We start from the raw sequence: 17,588 nt of genomic DNA on the forward strand, positions 1-17,588 counted from the left end.
ACATCAAGATTTTTTCTGTGAAATAAAAAAAGCAGGTTATTGGATATAAACTGGAGGACATGTTCAGCAGATCTGAATCTTTTTATTGCTTTCGTGTTGGTGAAAGAGCGCACTGCATACACAGAGAGCGCCCACGTCAGTCCATGAGCATCACAGTGGTGGGAGGCTACAGTAGGCACGTCTTCAGAGAAATATATATGTACTGAGTCCTCGAACAGGACCACACCTACAGAGTAAAGTGCTAACTTTTTGATTAACCTCCGTAGAAAGACACCAGCTGCACCTCAGCCTCTTTACAGAGGGTTTTTCTTTGGATGGGAGCTTCAGCTAAAAGCACCAAGTGTGAATGAAAACCTGTGAGGTTATGAAATCACCCACAGTGTGTTATCTGATAGAAAAGAACTAAGGAGCAACATCTGTGCTGCTGGAACGAGTCAGCATCGTCCTCATGAGGAAAAAGTCCAGTTTTCAGATTCACCTCTTATTCTAGCATAAATTAAATTAAAGAGTTCCACTCCAGAATATTCATCACGTGACAGTGAATAAAACACTACACAAAAGAAAGAGTTTGTTGGAGAAGTGGCTGACGGGATTAAAAACTGATTAATGGGATTTTTGGAATCAAACTCTTTCATTTCATTTCATTAGAAAACAAAAGGTACGGCTGAAATTAAATTAACGGGGGAAACATCTCCCCTTTCTCCACACGTCTTTTCAAAAAGGCTACAATAAATTACTAGAAAACATCACTTTAAAACTTTAAACACACACATGATGATAATTAATTAGCCACATACAGTACAGCAGAAATACAACTATTAAAGAGGAGGCTGAAACACTGTGTTAACATGTTGGTTGAGGATATAATCTGGTGTGTGTAGATTTAGGTGTTGGTCAAAGGATTTGATTGTGAGAATAAAACTACAGCAGCCTCAAGGTTTTTAGCCTGAAGTACCAGAAGAAAAAAAGACATCATAACTGAGTAGATTTCCTCGAAAAGTATCTGCAGCTAATTTTATACTGAATTAAAAGTCAGAAAAGCTGCTGCGTCGCTTCAAATAAAAAATTAATAAAATAAAATAAAATGTTCTTGTGTTTCAAGAACGAATCTGAGCTGGATCCAGGAGTGAAAGAGAGTGATGATCATTTTTTTAAAGGTGCTTTATGTACGTTTATGTTAATGCTACGTAGCCAACGTTAGCATTAACATCAGTAATAGTGTGGGTGAGTAATCTTGGCTCCTGTAGCTGCTTACTTCCTGGAACTAGAGATGGGAAACATTATTAAAGGCTTGAAATGATCTCAGCCACGACACAATTTAACGACATTAATATGAAAAATGCTACATGCTGCACCCTCACTTCCTGGTGCTCCAGTCTTGATCCAGTATTTCCTCCTCCTGCAGACCCGGCTCCTATCAGAGCGGCGGCCTCTGCTCCAGCGGCAGACTGTCCAACAGGCACTTCAGCTGCTCCTCGCCAAGCTTGATCTTGTCCTCCAGTTTGCGCTGCTCGATGATGAGGGCCGACTTCATCTTGACGAAGTGCCGGTAGTCGTCCAGGCTCTCCGGGTCCAGGTGGACCTCCATGATACCCGGAAACCAGACGCTCCCGACGATCCAGGTTCTCCTTCAGCTCCTTGGCGTCTTCGTGCTGCCGCATCAGCAGCTTGCGTTTCTCCGTCAGGGTGCGCTGAGGGAGACATATTTCATTACTCAGCAGATCAGGACAGTGTGAATGATTTTTCCCCTCTGGTGTCATGTGACCAGGGCGGTTACCTTCTCCTCTGGCGGAGCTTCGTCCTCCAGGCTGTTGAGGGCGTTCTCCACCCGGGCGAGCCGCCCCGACAGCGACAGCAGCAGGCTCACCACTTTGTCCAGGTCGCCCACGAACATGCGGAACTTGTCGAGCTGGTTGGGCTGACAGAGGCGCTGCACGGTGGCCTCCACCTCGCGGCCCAGCGTCTCGTTGTCCTCCACGTCCTCCTGCAAGGCTCTGCCGCGCCTCCCGCAGCACGTCCAGCTTCTTCGCCAGGCTGGAGATCAGCTCTTGCTGGAGAGGACGAAGAAGACAAACACGTAAAGACAGAGTTATTTCCCTACTTTAACTCGAAGCGAACTCCCGTGTTTTACCTTTTTACTGGCCAGGTCAACGTCCAGCTCATCCTCAGAGTCCTGCTCCTCCAGCTGCCCCTGCATGTCCTTCATCTTGATGAGGAGCTCGGCTTTGGGAGCTGATGTGTTGTAGTAGGAGGAGCTGGGGACGAGGGAGGCTGCTGCTGATACCGACACGTCCTCCTCCTCCCTCCTGACACAGAGAGACACACATGATTTTCAGTTTCAGTGTTAAAGTCTTGTAGCTGTGGCTGGAGGATGGAACTGTAATGAAATGTTTGACCACTAGAGGGCAGGCTGAGTAAAGGCTGGAAAACACCGATCAACTCCCTCATTTCTCTGCTGTTAAAAAAAGGCTTTAAACTCTATTTGTCTCTAAGTTCTCCCTGTATTTTTTCCTTTTACATCCCTGCTGTTGACCTTTGTTTTTCCTTTAACATTTGCTGTATTTATTCTCACAATTTCTGTCAGAGAGGGGAAAGGATCTGTCCTGCAGAGGATGGGAGACATTTTCTAAAATGAGCTAATGTCAGAGGTCGGGCACTGGTCCTTTCCCACCTGTCTGTGCTCCTGGGGGAGGAGGTGGGCAGCCTGGAGCTGGCGGAGGCCCTCCTCCGCTGGTGGGCTCCCTCCAGGATCTGCTCCTCAGGGGGGAAGAGCCCCTCCATGAGGTCCATGGTGGTCTTCCTCCCGCTCTGGTCGAGGATATCCACCAGGGACTTGTCTTTACCCATGATGTCCCGGGCCAGCTCCTCTCTCTTGGCGTCCTCCACCTCGGGGGCGGCCTGACGGGTGTAGGCGCTGAACAGGGACGAGGCCGGGTGCTCCTGTGGCGCCCAGGCAGGGGACGTGGGGCGACGGCTCGAAGAGGCTGCAGGCGTCGGCGCTCGGAGGCAGGTAGGCCCGCCCCTCCCGATCTCTCTCGGCGTGGACGATCCTCACGGGGACTTTCCTCACCGGACTGTTCACGTCCATCACTTCTGACTCATTCTCTGACCTGAACATGAGACACATGTCAGCATCAGGAGAAGCTACGCAGGCGACTGCTCCTAATTAAAGGATGGAGCAGCATGGAAAGTAAAGGTCGCAGCAGCTGTGTGGCTTTAACAAAATTACAGCCTCGTCTTTCTTCTTGAACTTGTTTACCTGCAGCTGTTATTCAAAGCCTCTTCTACTAGAACAGAAGGGGAAAGCTTTACGTAACGAGGGGCAGTGAGGAGACCTGACTAAGCCTCTTACCTGAGCGGTGAGTCATCCTGCACGGACACGGCCGGCGGCTTGTCGGTCAGCCTCAGCGGCGCAAACTGTGGTGAGGGAGACCGCGCTCGCTCCGCTCCTGGAAGAGTCAGAGCGGCCGGCGTCCAGGAAGAGGAGAACGGGGACGAAGAGGAGGAGGAAGGCTGCGGCAGCTGCTCCGTCTCCTGCTCGGTTTCTACGTCTCCTCCGCTCGCGTCTGGTGCGGGCGTCCTGTGGAGGAGGTGAGGGGAGGAGGAGCCCTGGGCAGCGGTGTGGTGCTGGGTGTCAGAGCCGGACAGAGGCTGGAGCGCTGCCTGGATCTGCCTGGGCGCCAGCACGGAATTCCTGGGAGGAGGATGTGGTTTCTGGGCCTAAATGGGGCCTGGGCGGCGGCAGCAGGAGGCCCTTGGTCTGTGGAGGCTGGGAGCCAGGGTTGGGACTGAGGCTACGAGGGCCCGCGGAGAGTGTGGTGTGGGAGGGACTGGCAGCGTCTGGTTTGGGCCTGTGGTCAGAGAAGCCTGGGACCGGGCCCTCGTTTCTGGGGACTGACGGGGCCGACTGTGGGCTGTGGTCGGGCTGGTTTCGCTGCCTGGTCTCTGCCTTCCCTCTAGAGGTCAAAATCAAGACAAACTCCATCAGCACCTGAGGGTTACACAGTCCTACACATAAACAGAAGTCTGATATCTGTGTCTAAATAAGGCAGATACTGACATGTGTCTCTCCATCATACATAATTACTCCTGTATGTTTGTTTGTGCTCTGGTACTCTGGATTCTGTCCATATTCACTGTGAGTTTCAGTGGGAAGCAGGAAGACATTGGGCTTCAGTTCAAACTCCATCAAAACAACATGAGTCAGTCGTAGTTTTTTGGGCTCAGTTTAGAAAAACAAGCGTGTTTCTGTGGTGGTTTTAGAACATCTAAAAAAAACCCACGGGTGTGTTGACTGATTGACTATAGTCGGCTGAAAATAAGGATCAATTTTAAGACTGTTTACCTGGTGCAAGCACCGAGCATGTTTACTCCAGCTGACATGTTGTCTTATTGGTTTATCTGAACCACGAGTGGATGTTTAGAGGCTTTAGAGGTGTGTCGCCTGGTCACAGCGAGTGTGTGTTACGCTTCAGGAAACCTGAGCCACGAGCACAGAAACCAAACACAGAGGCTGGATTACAAGTGAGAAGAAGACTGAGGCGGGGCCTGATTAAAATGTACTGTAATCATTATTCACCTTTTTGTAATTAACAGTAGCATTTTCAAAACCATGTCCAGGGTTGATCTGCTTTGTTTCTAATCAGTTTCTCTCACAGTAATTACAGAAATGAAACATTCACTGCATGTAGCAGACATGGTGCAGAAATCAGGCCTAGGTTAACTTAAATATCTAAATTTAATGCTTCAAATTAGCCTTTTTTTGCAAGAATAAGAGACAGGCCAGTTAAATACACATTAACATTAACTGTTAAACATCTATATCATTTATCTACGACCAGATCAAGGAGCTTAAGTTGCATTTAAGGCTTCATTTTTATGTTAACGTGTGTGTTCATCTTGTTCAAATACCAGCAACTAGTGAAGTAACACTCAGGAGAGAGAATTCAAGCAACACTCCAGCCAAAGATATCTCAGTGTTTGTCGACGCTGAAGATGATGACGCAGGCAACAGAGAAGTGTCTCTTTGTCAACAGCAGCTTCACAATAAACTGATCCACACTCCACCCGCTGTAAATCACCACTAACTGCACAGACACCTTTGTACATCGAGGTGTAGTTTACTACAGGAGTCCAGGAGATACTTATCAACTCAACCTGAGCTCTGACAGCAGGGAGATAAAGCTGGAAAAAGAGGATCTAGAGTGACAGAAAACGATCATTTCCTGCCTTTCAGCCCAGGAAACCTGAAAAGGGAAACTGAGACCTGCTCTCTCTCTGCGCTGAAATCTCACCACGCCGACACATTCCACATTCACATGAAACTTCACAAGCGTTTCTATTTGGTTTCCGAGCAGTCGACGGGTCAGGGTCGAGCAGGCAGGTGTTCTGTATTCTGCCACAACACGTGTAGCTGTTGATGGACACTTTGGAAATCAGCGAGCAGAGCTTGTTTCTTTATGTTCCTCTCTTTTCTTATTTTCTTATGTTTTCACTCAGAACTAAAATCTCACCTGGTGGTGGTGGAACTGCTCTGCTGGGCTTGAGGGTCTCTCCACGACGAAGGAATATTCTGCAAATATAAAAGCAAAGTTAAGGCCTTTTCTAAATGGACACTGACTTACATTTACATTATGACCATTATGATCATCCCTAAATATAAAAACCCACGTGATGTTGGCTCACCTGTGTGTAGAAGTCTGCAGAGGGAGAGGATCTGGATCTCTCGTGGATGCAGACTGGCTTCTCCTCTGCATCTGCATCTAAGATATTCTCAGCAGAGTGATACCTCCCTTGTGTCTTGGCCTCTGATGACTTCTTCTGCTTGTTCCATGTGGCCTGGTACTCAGCGAAGGTCCCGAGCCTCTGCTGCTCCAGTAAGCTCTGCTTATGTCCAGGGCTGAGGAGGTTGGGGTCTGCGGATGGCTGAGCCTCGTCAGGATCTCCGGAGGGAGCTCTCTCTTTGGGTTTTCCCATCTCGCCGAGGTCTGCGGCCACGTTTGTACCCTGACTTGACTTCAGCACAGGTCTGGAAAACGCCGGTTTGGCCTCAAAGAACTTCCTCCGCTCGCCGAGGGATCCTGCTTGAGGCTCTCCCTCCACTCCTACTTTGTCTATCTTGTCAGGCTCTGAGAAGGAGTGCATCCTCTTTGCCAGGGGGAAGCGTTTACGTCCTCTGATGCGTCCATTGGAGGGTTTAACCGCCGGCGCCTCTGGTCCGAGGGGCTCTAGGTCTCGTCTCTGGAAGGAGGTGGCCTGGAGGACCCTGGCCTGCGCCTCCTTCAGGTGGTCCTTGTAGGTGTTTGAAAAGGAGACGCCAGAGGACATAGACGTCTCTGTGGATCTCCACTCCTCCGCCTCCTCATCCTCTGCGTCGCAGGTCAGGGTTGCGGCGCTGCGGCTCTTCTGCAGCTGAGCTCGTTTCTGCTGGATCTCTTTGCGGAGGGTGGTGGCGTAACGGTCGCTGCGCCGATTCGCTTTTCCGCCGCCGGTGGCTGTGACATCACTGGCGTCCTGGGCAGACATAACACCCACGGCCGCAGCCGCTGGCTGCCGCTCAGCCAGACTCCTGCTCTCCTGAGCCAGGGAGTGGAGAAGTGGGGTTTTCAGGGGGGATATACGGTGGTCCTCTTGAGGCACCCATGGGTCTTGCTGCCTTGAAAGACTGACCTTATGGTCGCTGCTTTGTTGTGCTGGAAAGTGTCTTTTCATGTCATTAGCGTGTCCTTCGCCTCTCTTCACAGCGTCCTCTGGGCTGCGGCTTCGAGCAGGATGTTCAGAGGTTTGGTGGTCGTAATGAAGACCATTTCCAAGATGGGAGTGGCCGTTGCGCTCCTTATTCTCACTGTAAGGCATCTGGGGCTGAGGTAGAGAGTACTTTGCCTTAGCGTTTGCCTTTGGGAAGCCTGCTTCATTGCTGTTCACCCAGTGAGGTTTCTCTGCTTTCCCCTGCCTGGCCTGGAGCTCAGCGCTCTGAACTGAATGCTTGCTCTGCAGGCCGTAGTATCTGCCGTGCCCTCCGCTCTCCAGGTTTGGGTTTACAGCAGAGCCTGTCATGGATGCCGTGGAGTGCCGGACCTGTTTGCGGCTGAAAACATTGGTGGGCAGATCCTGGAGGCTGCGATAGTAGCTCCCTACACTCTGAGTCTTGGTGGGAGGAGCTGACCTGGTCTGCAGGTATAAGGGGCTTTCGTCACTGTATTGCCTCTGGTGGGCGGGTACTTGGCTGTAATGAGACTGTCTGACATCAGTGCTGGACAGGGAGAAGAGTTTGTTGGGCTGCAGCTGGTTGTGGTTGTGGTCAGCTGCCGTGTTAGGATGGAGGAGGTCTTTGGTGGGCAGGGGGTTGAAGCTGCGTCTGGCGTCTGAGGTTTTGTCCTGGCTGCTCTCAGTCAGTTTTTCAGCTGACCTGCCGTGGCTCTTTGCCGGCCCCTCAGAGTACGGGAACACCTTTGTGGCGGCAAAACTGTCACTGCGCAGCGGAGGAGGTGGAGGAGGAGGAGACTGGGACTTCTTCTTCTCTGGTACCTGCCACACTGGGCCGACGCTGGGCCTCCCCGCGATGGAAACTCGAGAGGCAGGCCGCTCCTCCGCCCGCGTCCCCTCCCAGCCTCCGTTCCCCAGCGTCGGCTGGAGGTACCTGGGCCGTCCGGCCTGTGGAGGCCCTTCGCTCTGAAGGCCCTTGAAGAAAATGTTTTCAGTGCCGGGGCCCTTCCTTCCAGACGCGCTCTGGTCGTGAACAGGAGGGCTGGAGCCGTTGGAGAAGCAGCTGAACCCTGAGTCTCGTTTGGCTCCTGGTCCAGAGAGCGGCTCGGCGCTGCTCATGTATTTGGTCGGGGAAAGACGACCTGGTGGGTAGGGATGAGAGGGACGGTCCAGTCTCTCCATGTTGTTCGCTGAGCTGAACTGACTGGTTATCTGACGCTGAGTGTTCTGTTCTGCTGGAGCGGACGACTCTTTGGGCCTGAGGTGAAAGGTCACAAAAAAAAAGTTTTTATTTTCTGTGCGGCTGAACAAAGAGAGAGGCTAAAACAGAGCGTACAAGCTTCACCTTGCTTCATGTTTCGGCTGCCAGACCGGTGCCGGGGCGGCCTCTCTCCCAGCGGGCTCCGACTCCTCTTCCGTCAGCTTGGAGGAGTGCCAGGAATGGGGCCGCAGGCCTGGATCATTCTTCCTGCGAGGCAGAGAGCAAACAAAACACTTTACACAATCAGTATTTGACATTTCAGCTTCTGCGGTGTTTTCCAAACTCTCATGAGAAAACAGACGTAGTTTCACATTTTCTCACGTGTAAATACTGGAAATATTCCTGCTTCAGTCCCAAGATACAAACTCTCCTCTGCTCTTATAATATCATCCAACTCCTACAAACATTAACAGATGACTTTACTCTGTTATGAACTTTAGTCACACATACCCTTTGAAGCGGTTCTTCCTGGAGAGCATGTTGAAAGGGAAAATACACGTTTAATAACTCATACACACTATTTTAAACCAGACAAGACTGAATACAACAATTAACACAAATGAGTGAATTAGGACTGAGGAATGAGGGTCATAAACACTGCACGAGACAACAAAGGAGCACAAAACACTACGTAAAAACTCAGTGGGTTCACCACAAGCTACCAGCAAACACAACGGGACGTGGCTGGCTGATGGTACCTCATGGAGCTTCGCAAAATCTTGGTGAGAAAGCTCCTCGCCACGTGAACTTCGGTTTCTGACGGCATTGTGCGTGGCGATACAACGTCGACCATTTTAGGCCTGATGTGCGGCGAGCGAGAGGAGGGGAAGGAACGTGAACAGAGGAGAATTATCAATCTGAATTCTGAGGCAAGAAGCAGTAAATCTAGACCTCTAATCCTCACACAGATCTCTGAGGGTTATATTATCTTTAAAAGATGAAACGTGACTGCATTTTCCACTAAATCCTGGAGCAGACTTTTGTCTGTAGCCCAAGCATATCAGGTGTTTCATGCCTGGCCCGAGGAGGCTTCATGTTGGCTGTTTGACCCGTCTTTTATTGTGAAGAGCTTTCACCACAGGAGAGGCAGACAGATCTGTCACAGCCATATGGCCCCAACAAGAGCTTAGCTACTTAGCTTGTAGAAAAAATGAGATGTGAGTTGGATCAGCCTCCTTCACCGGGTTCATTTATTTATCTGAAAATGAAAATAAAGCTAAAAAAGGTGTGAGATAAGTGCAACCTTTTCCAATCTTCCCAAATTCAAATGTCAGGCTGAAGTGAAATCTCTCAGCCGCATGAGACTTCAGCTGAAACTTTAACCCCGGCAGGCCGCGATGGAGACGCTGCATTCTTTCAGAGCAGGAATGCAGGGAGGTATTTTCCCTCCCTGCCGTACCCTTTGCTTCAACCGGGACATCTCTGTTGGCCATCACCCAGGAGTCTGAGAGTCTCCGAGTCTGCCACGGGATAAAGAGAGTGTGACATCTCTCTGACTCTCTAACAATACTTCACCTGGCTCTGACTTCCTCACTGTCACTGGCTTGTTGCACATAAATTAGTGGGAAGAAAGAAGAAAAAGAAAGGAGAAATGCCCTGAAACTAAAACATTCATTAATTGGAAGTTAAAAACCTGAAAATGCTACAGCAGCAGATTTATGAAGCAGAAAATTGGCTCTTTCATGAAGCGTACATCAGCGTTTAACCACAAACATCCCAGACTCTTACTCTGACATAAAAACCCTCCCTCCCTCTGCTCAGCGTCGCACACAAAGTGAGAGTTGCGTTGCCTCCAAACAAGCTCCTGCACAATGGAAATGCAAATGTCCCCCTTTTTTCTAAAGCGCTGAGGGTCTATTGTCAGGGGATACAGCTGGTCTGTCACAGATATTCCACAGGGGAGGAGACGCCGCCGTTCACTCCCAGGAAACATGAGTTGAACTGAGGCCGAGCTCATTCAAGAAAACATGAAACTAAGAACGCAGATGACCCAGTTGGCTGCGAGAGCATCCGTCATCGAGGGGGATTTGATAAAGGTGAAGAAGTGCAGTAAAAAAAGATGAATCAGTCTACTGAACATGATAATCACTTAAAATATGAAAAATAACTAGTTAGGTGTGAAGAGTCTCCACCTTATCGCGACATTTCTGCACTAAAACCTTATTTTCCTGCGTGTGCAGTAAGAGTTCAGCTCAGTTTTGTAGAAGTTTGTGTCTTTATCTTGAAAAAACAGAAAGAATCAAGAACATTAAACATGATTTTAGCGAATCATTACATTAAAAAATAAATGAAGCAATGATGAGATGTAACGCAACAAAAAAACACTGTGACTTACCAGCTATCTGAACATGTTTTCTTTTTGTGTGTGTTGTGTGTTTAATCTGTCTTTGTGTTCACAAAAGGACACTTCCGCTTCACTTCTCCACAGCCGACTCCTTCAAAAAACACTTCAGGACAGGAGGAGGGAAGAAAAAGATGCACTTTGACACCACTACTCCCACCGGTCAGACAGAAACAAGCGCTGAGGAATCTGGCAACTTCATGACCGAGGAGCTAATTCCACCTCCTCCTCCCACTACGAACACACACCAACACACTCCACCTTGTGCGGCGGAGGAGATTTCCTCGGGGATTATAAAGGGGGGATTTGAGACGACGGGGGAGGAGTTATTGTCCTGTCCTTGCTGTAATCTAGTGGTTGGACTGTTGGGATGTGAACGCCACACGGGAGACAAATACAGGAACAACACTGGATAACAAAAGCAGCAACTGCAATAATTCAGTGCACAGAAAAATGTCACTGTCACATGTAACCTGAACCTAACCACGATGTTAAAGCTCCCATCGTACCTGCCACCTCTCCATCAACTACACTCAACTTTGTGTGTCTGGTGCATTCACATGACGTCAGAATAATCAGAAAAAGTAGCTCCCAGTCGGAATAATCTGCACCAAACTTCACACAGAGCTCCAGAACACCTGAATACAACTTTTCACATTCCCAGAGTAAAGCATGATGGTGCCACCAGAAAGAAAAGTCCAGGTTCCCCTGATTCAACCACCTGACACTGACTGAACGAGTAAGATCAGAACTGGTGAGAGGTGTTTTTCTGTCTGTGTAGCAGCTTTTACTGAGATCTGTTCTGTTTCTCAGAGGCTCTAATGTTTGATTTTACTGCATTTTGTCCGGGTATCAACCTGATATCTGACACGTCTGTTTATGGTACATTCCATCACAAGTTTATATTTCACAACCCTGATTTTTTTCTCTCTCTCTCTGCTCTCAATCGACTTCAGTGTCCTTGTCAGGAAACACAGCACAGACAGGAATGTTTGGCCTGAGCCCACGTCTGTTTTGAGAGATACCAGCCAATGTCAGAGGGGGTGGAGGAGGAGGGGGAAGCAGATACTGAGCGGCTCCTTCAGCATGAAATAACTCCTCCACTGACGGGAGGAGAGGCTGCAGGTTACTGTTCACATCATCAAGTTATTAGTTTAAGTCCATGTCTGGATTCTTGGCCTTGAGTCTACTGTGTGTCATCCTGGTTTCAACTGTTTTTCAAATCATTATCTGGACATGTATTACCACATGTGTCATGCTGAGGATTCCTGAAATACTCCTCCATCAAGAACTCAAACAAACCAAAGCCACAGCAGAAAAAACCCACCGCGATATTTACCCTCCAACAACCACTGCCACTCACGTTAAATCATCATCATTTCCCTTCCTGACCATCTATCACCTCCCTGGCCTCCTGTCAGACGGCTCAGCGGTGACACATCTTGCTGATTCACCAGCTTGTTGGCACCGGAGCCCAAACAGTCGGCAGCAGCAGCAGCGGTGGCGGCGGCGGGCCGAGAGGCCGAGGGGCCGACCTCGCCGCGCTGAGCTCCAAACACAACCACACACAATGGAAAGTGCCGGCGTCATCACAGCTGGGCTTATCAGTGTGTCACCGGCTGCACCGAAAAAATACAACAAAAAACAGGAGAGAGGACGAGGATAAAAGAGACACTGTGAAGAGAGGAACAAGCTGAAGAAGACAAACAGCTGCAACATCTGGCTCTAACAGTCAGACCCACGCTAGACCTCATGTAGCAGACTTTTCCTAAGATATCCATTTGCAGCAACACAATATTCATTCAGCAGCAGCTGAATCATGACACAAACTGAGTTTTGAGACTTTGCTGCTGTTTCAGCTTCAAAAACAAAACCTAGTTTAGAGGTTTATGTTCTTCTGCAGTGAGTTATTGTGAGGATTTCAGTGCAGACTTTTAGATTTTAAACTTTAAACTTTGTGAACTTCGCTTACCTGACAGACAATAGATCCAGCACCTGGTTTGTGGAAGACTTCAGTGGTTTCAGGGGTCCACACCCAGGATAACCTTTACAATTTTCAGTTAAAAATAAGCAATTTCTCATCATTTTGGACCATTATTGTTGCCGTGTCTGTGTGCAAACAGACAATAAATAAACAAGATCCAAAAAGCTGAAAGACTAAACTTGCTATAGACGCTCACTGGTGACTAAAAACAACCATCAGATCTAGGTCTCTCAGAGTGTATTCTGATGCAGATGTGGGTCCAGATGCATCATAATTCTACATGTTAAAGGGTTCTCTACACGCTCTCTGGTCTGAATAAATGAATTTCTCTTTGTTTCAGGCTACAAATGCTGGTAATGTTTCCTGTGAAGGCCGCTGGGGGGAAAAACACTTGTTGCTCGTGCTCTGAAAACACTTCAACAACAGGTTTTCATCATTTTCCCTCACACACATCAACTCTACAACACTTGAAACATCAGTTTACCTGCGCTAACGTCCATCCTGTTTCCACCTTCAAATAAATCCTCAGGATATTAAAGAAAACAGAGGAAATCCCCTTCAGCTTTTCTATATTCAAATCTGATCCTCAGTCACCGTCTTTTAACCTTCATGTGTCATGTAGACGAAGAAAAACCTGCTGTTATCTCAAACTGATTTCACCGCTTCCTGATTTAATCCCATTTGTCAGGAAAGCAAATGATTGAATCGGAGGAGATGAAATAAAAAAAGAGGCAGAGACAGAAAAAAGAAAGACAGAGGGAGGAGGAAAATACCTGCGAGTGTAAATCTTCTCTTTTATCTTCTAAAAGCCGAACATGTCCAGAGAGAGAGAGGGAGGAGAGGCAGACAGGAGCGCCCACTCTGTGCTTGTTGGAGTAGCCAAAGCCCCTGAAAACAATGGGCTCTGCTGATATGGCCTATCCCGCTAAGTAGTGTCAACTCACCTAGGCAACACGGACCGTACCACTCCTCCTGCAAACGGGGGAGGAGGCCTGCGCTGCAGCAGCTCTGAGGACGACTCTACAATCCCTCAGAGCCAGTTTTTAAGATCCCCCCCTCTGGACTCGCGCCCTAACGTTCGCCCTCTAACCCCGTGGAGCCCGAGCGTTCTCCCGGAGGAGCCGGGTCGTTGACTCACGCCGTCGGCCCACCGTTTCCCTCCACGTTGACTCGACCCGCTCTGCAAAGCTGAGCCCAGGCCCGTGGCTTTGCAAACTAGTAATTGGATTCAGGCTTTAAGACTCTGTTGCCATTTCCCAGTGAACAGTTTATAATTCTGACAGGACAGTGACACAGGCAGAAAGAAGCAGCTATAGAAATGACTCAAATAGAATAAGAGATGCTTGGAGATTAAATAAGCAAAATACATCACCTACAGTTTTAATTTCAGGATCAATAACATTGATTGTATCTTTTTTTATGACTCATTAAATCAGAAAACACTGTCTACAGCCATTAACAAAAGACTTTGGGACATTTTTAGGATGAAAACTGGAGAGTTTGGAGTGTTTAAGTGCTGCTGAAGTGGAGAGAAAACACATTTTAAGAAAATGTATGATTTATAATGGAAATCTACAGACGCAAAGAGACAAAGTGCAGTAAAATTAACTAAATATGGATGTTTTCTTTCCACTAATGAACATAATTGATCATTTTTGCCTGCAGCATCTCACGTTAAACTTTTAATTTCCTCTCAAACCTCCTCTTATTTTCTGTATGACACTCATTTCTTGAGTTAAAATAACTGATCAGCTAATGGGCAACAACTGGTGGTTAGTTAATTTAAGTTAAAGTGATTGATCAGTCAAATATTTGAGGATTCTTGGCTCTCTCTGTTGTAAACCCAGTTTCTTTTGGTTTTGGACAGCTGGTCAAACATCTGAAGGTGTCACCTTTAATCCATTCGTTTGATTTTTGTTTGCGTTTCTCTCTTGATTTACACGTCGCGACTGATAAACCTGATCCTCATCCAAACACAGTGGTGATCAATAAACCTGTCCTAAGGCCAGGAAACGACTAAAGGGAGGAACACAGATTATTTTACCATCATTGTAAGAAGATTTACTCTTCATAAACATTAAAGTCAAACACACACACGCCTCCATAATGAACTCAGGTCTCCACAGGGTGGAGCTAACGCCATCAGGGCTTCATCATCTGCCTCCTGACGCTCAGCCTGGTGCATAATGTCTACTCTAAACAGAAGGGATGGAGTGAAGCTGGACAAATAATGGTAAATATTAAACTCACGTGCAAATATTTTGATAAAGAATTGATCATTTCAGTCATTTCTTGCATAAAAATGACACAATTCAGCTTCTCAAATGTGAATTTTCTTGGCGTTGTATGAAAAATAAACTTGATTTTTTTAGCTGTTTTGAAGTTTCTGTCAGCTCTGGGAACTAAAAATGGTGCAGGTTCACTCAGCTTTCAGAGCCAAACAGAGCAACACGACACACCTGGTTTATATAACGAAGGAGCCTCATTAAGCAGCAATAAGCAGCAGGTGTGAAGCTTGCACTTGTCACAAAGACTGAGAGCCTCTTCAATTAAGATGAGAAATAAACTGAGCATGTCTAAAAATGTCACCCTGACCTGAGGGATGAACTGGGCTAAAGGTCGACCCATCCCGTTCTCCCCTGGGACCCAAAGTAGACTCTGAAATAACAGTGCCGGCTGAAGCCTGACCGCCTCCACAATGCCCACTTTTGTTTTACCCTCGGGGGCAAACAAGCAGCGAGAGGCCCATGATTTTGACCTCTGACCTCCTGACGCAAAATGAAGTAGCACACATGTGAACAGGGCTTGTACTGACCTATCAATTTAAAATGGTTTTGTAGGAGAAAATAACTCCGGTATCTGCTGCTGCTGCTGGTGTTGTGGTACCTGCGGACCACCAGGGTCAGGGTCTTGTGGGAGCTCTTCACCAGACAGATGGCCTCCTGTCGGGAGCCGCTGAGGGGCACGGCATTCACGCTCACCATCTCGTCGCCAGCCCGGAGACGGACCGACGCTGCCACGCTGCCCTCCTCCACCTGAAACACACATCACACACAGGCGGTGTTGGGACGGCTTCATGTAGCGCTGCAAAGGGAAAACTTCCGGAAACTTGTTGGAGCCTTTCCATGGGAATTAATGGGAATATGTAGGAGATGAATCATAAACAAACGTCGTGTGCAGACATTTTTAAAATGACATTTTTAACTGTTATTTATGTCTGTGTGGTAATTTAACACATTTCCAGTTTAAGTTAATTTAATTTCCTGTTAATTCCCATTGGAAAGTGTCCAGTTTTGAAAATTAGCTGCATGCTAACTTCAGGCACACTACAGGTCTCATTCCAGGTCCTATTAGCTGATAAAAGCTGGAGGTGTGCAGCTGTGTCAGGGGATTTTTCTCTGTTAATTCTCAGGTGGATGTTTCACTCCAGCTGCACCTGTGGTGTCCGGCAACCTGAGCGCTCCTGATTAAAAATTAAACCCTGCAGCAACTGTAACCTGAGGCTGTCGCACCAGCAGACAGAAAAAGCTCCTGCTGCTCGACGTGCTGCTGAATTAAAACTGCTCTTTCAAATCTCAGGTTTTTCTAAGTTTTTAATATGAACATTCAAACTCACTCTGATCGGCCACAGCATTAAAGCATCTCACACTTCACTTGATTATTCTGTGGGTGTTGCTTCTGCTGTCTCTGGTGCATTCAAGTACCTTGGTGATGACCAGAGGCTCTCTGTGCTCGGTGCCTCCCCTCACGGTGAAGCCCCAGGGCGCTTTCCCTCGGAGCAGCACCTCCACCAGCTCTTCCTCCTCCTCCTCTTTCTTCTTCTTCTCATCGTCCTCCTCCTCTTTCCTCTGCTGACCCGCGCCTCGCCACTTGTCCACCTCCCTCCACCACTTCATCCTCCCCGCTGAAACTCTCAGGTTGTCTCTGTAGTCCATGGCTTCCATGGTGCCTCCGGTTCAGGGGGCTCCATCAACAAAACACCTTTAATCATATTTCAATTAGATTTCATTTCTAATATTCAGAGGGTTTGAATGCCTGTTAAGTTTCACTGAGAGCTGCAAAGATTAGATTATAGGCTGATTATCACAAAAATAATGTGAAGCTACTTCAATAATTGATTAATTACAAATATATCTGTTATATTTCAACAATATTTACTTGTTTTTTAGTCTTACATGATATTAAAATGACTTTCTGCTGGCTGGACAAAACAAACAGTATGAATATGTCACTTTATAGTTCACATATTAAATGTATTAATTAACTAAGAGAGAAAATACAATAAATAAGTAATAAAAGAGGCTTAAAATTCCTATAATAATACAAAAAAATCACGTGAGACTAGAAATACCTGTATATATTATAATATAATACCTTAAATATATTTTAATTAAGCTAGCAAATATCCAAATGTCATCACCGTCATCAACACAAAATGAGGCTGCTGCAGATAAATGTTCGCAGCAGATAAAGCTAATTATATTTAAGCTAATTAAGATCTTAATAACGCTCGAGCCCCAGCAACATAAAGAAAAGTCAATGTTAATTGTTTTTTTTTTTATTAAGTTTTAAGACCTTAAACTTACTTACAAATGACGGACTCGGCGGAAAAGCTGTAAACAAACCTCCCAGATCAACAGGAGGCAAGAAACGAAGAAAATGGACCGGTTCCGTTTCTCCGTGTGAGGCTCCAACAGGTGATGGCGCGCCTTCTGCCGTAGTTATTATATCTATTTTAATCTAATTTAATGATGTGGACCGTTGGAGCGGTGTTGAAAGAGTTTAAACCGTCTCCAGAGCCTCTCTGAGGAGCTCACACCGTCCCAACAGAACAGTTATCCACCGTCCAGCTCCTTCGCGCTCCTCTGTCCGTTAAGTGATGATGTCACCGCGCCCCCTGGTGGCGACGTGCAGCGTCATCAGGCTGTGAGTTGCCTTCAGGTGCTTCACGTAAACTTCTATTTTCTTTTCGTATTTCTGCTCACCTGTTACATGTAGGATTTCTTCACAGCAGGAAGGTAGGAAATGCACAGATGTTACGAATAACATTAGCTGCTGCATTCCACGACAGTGTGACAGGAGACTGCATGCACAATAATCACAACCTTGAAACTAAAAAGTGGTTTTCAGCTACCAGCTATTAGTTTTATTAATTACACTTTTGTCCCTGTATTATTCAACGACAAAGGCCCAGTACTTTCTTTATTTTCTGGTATCAAGGATTTTGTCAAGACCTGCACATCTGACCTCATTTAGCAGAATTATTATTATTGTACTTTTATACTCCAGTAAAAATA

General features: G+C 47.2%; 1 pseudogene; it reads right to left on the reverse strand.

The window, feature by feature from the left end:
• Positions 1–66: 66 nt before the first annotated feature.
• Positions 67–17,506, reverse strand: LOC108873144 (protein Shroom2-like; annotated as a pseudogene).
• Between the last annotated feature and the right edge of the window lie 82 nt (positions 17,507–17,588).

This window comes from Lates calcarifer, linkage group LG7_2 (genome assembly GCF_001640805.2).
Source record: "Lates calcarifer isolate ASB-BC8 linkage group LG7_2, TLL_Latcal_v3, whole genome shotgun sequence".
Lineage (NCBI taxonomy): Eukaryota > Metazoa > Chordata > Actinopteri > Centropomidae > Lates > Lates calcarifer.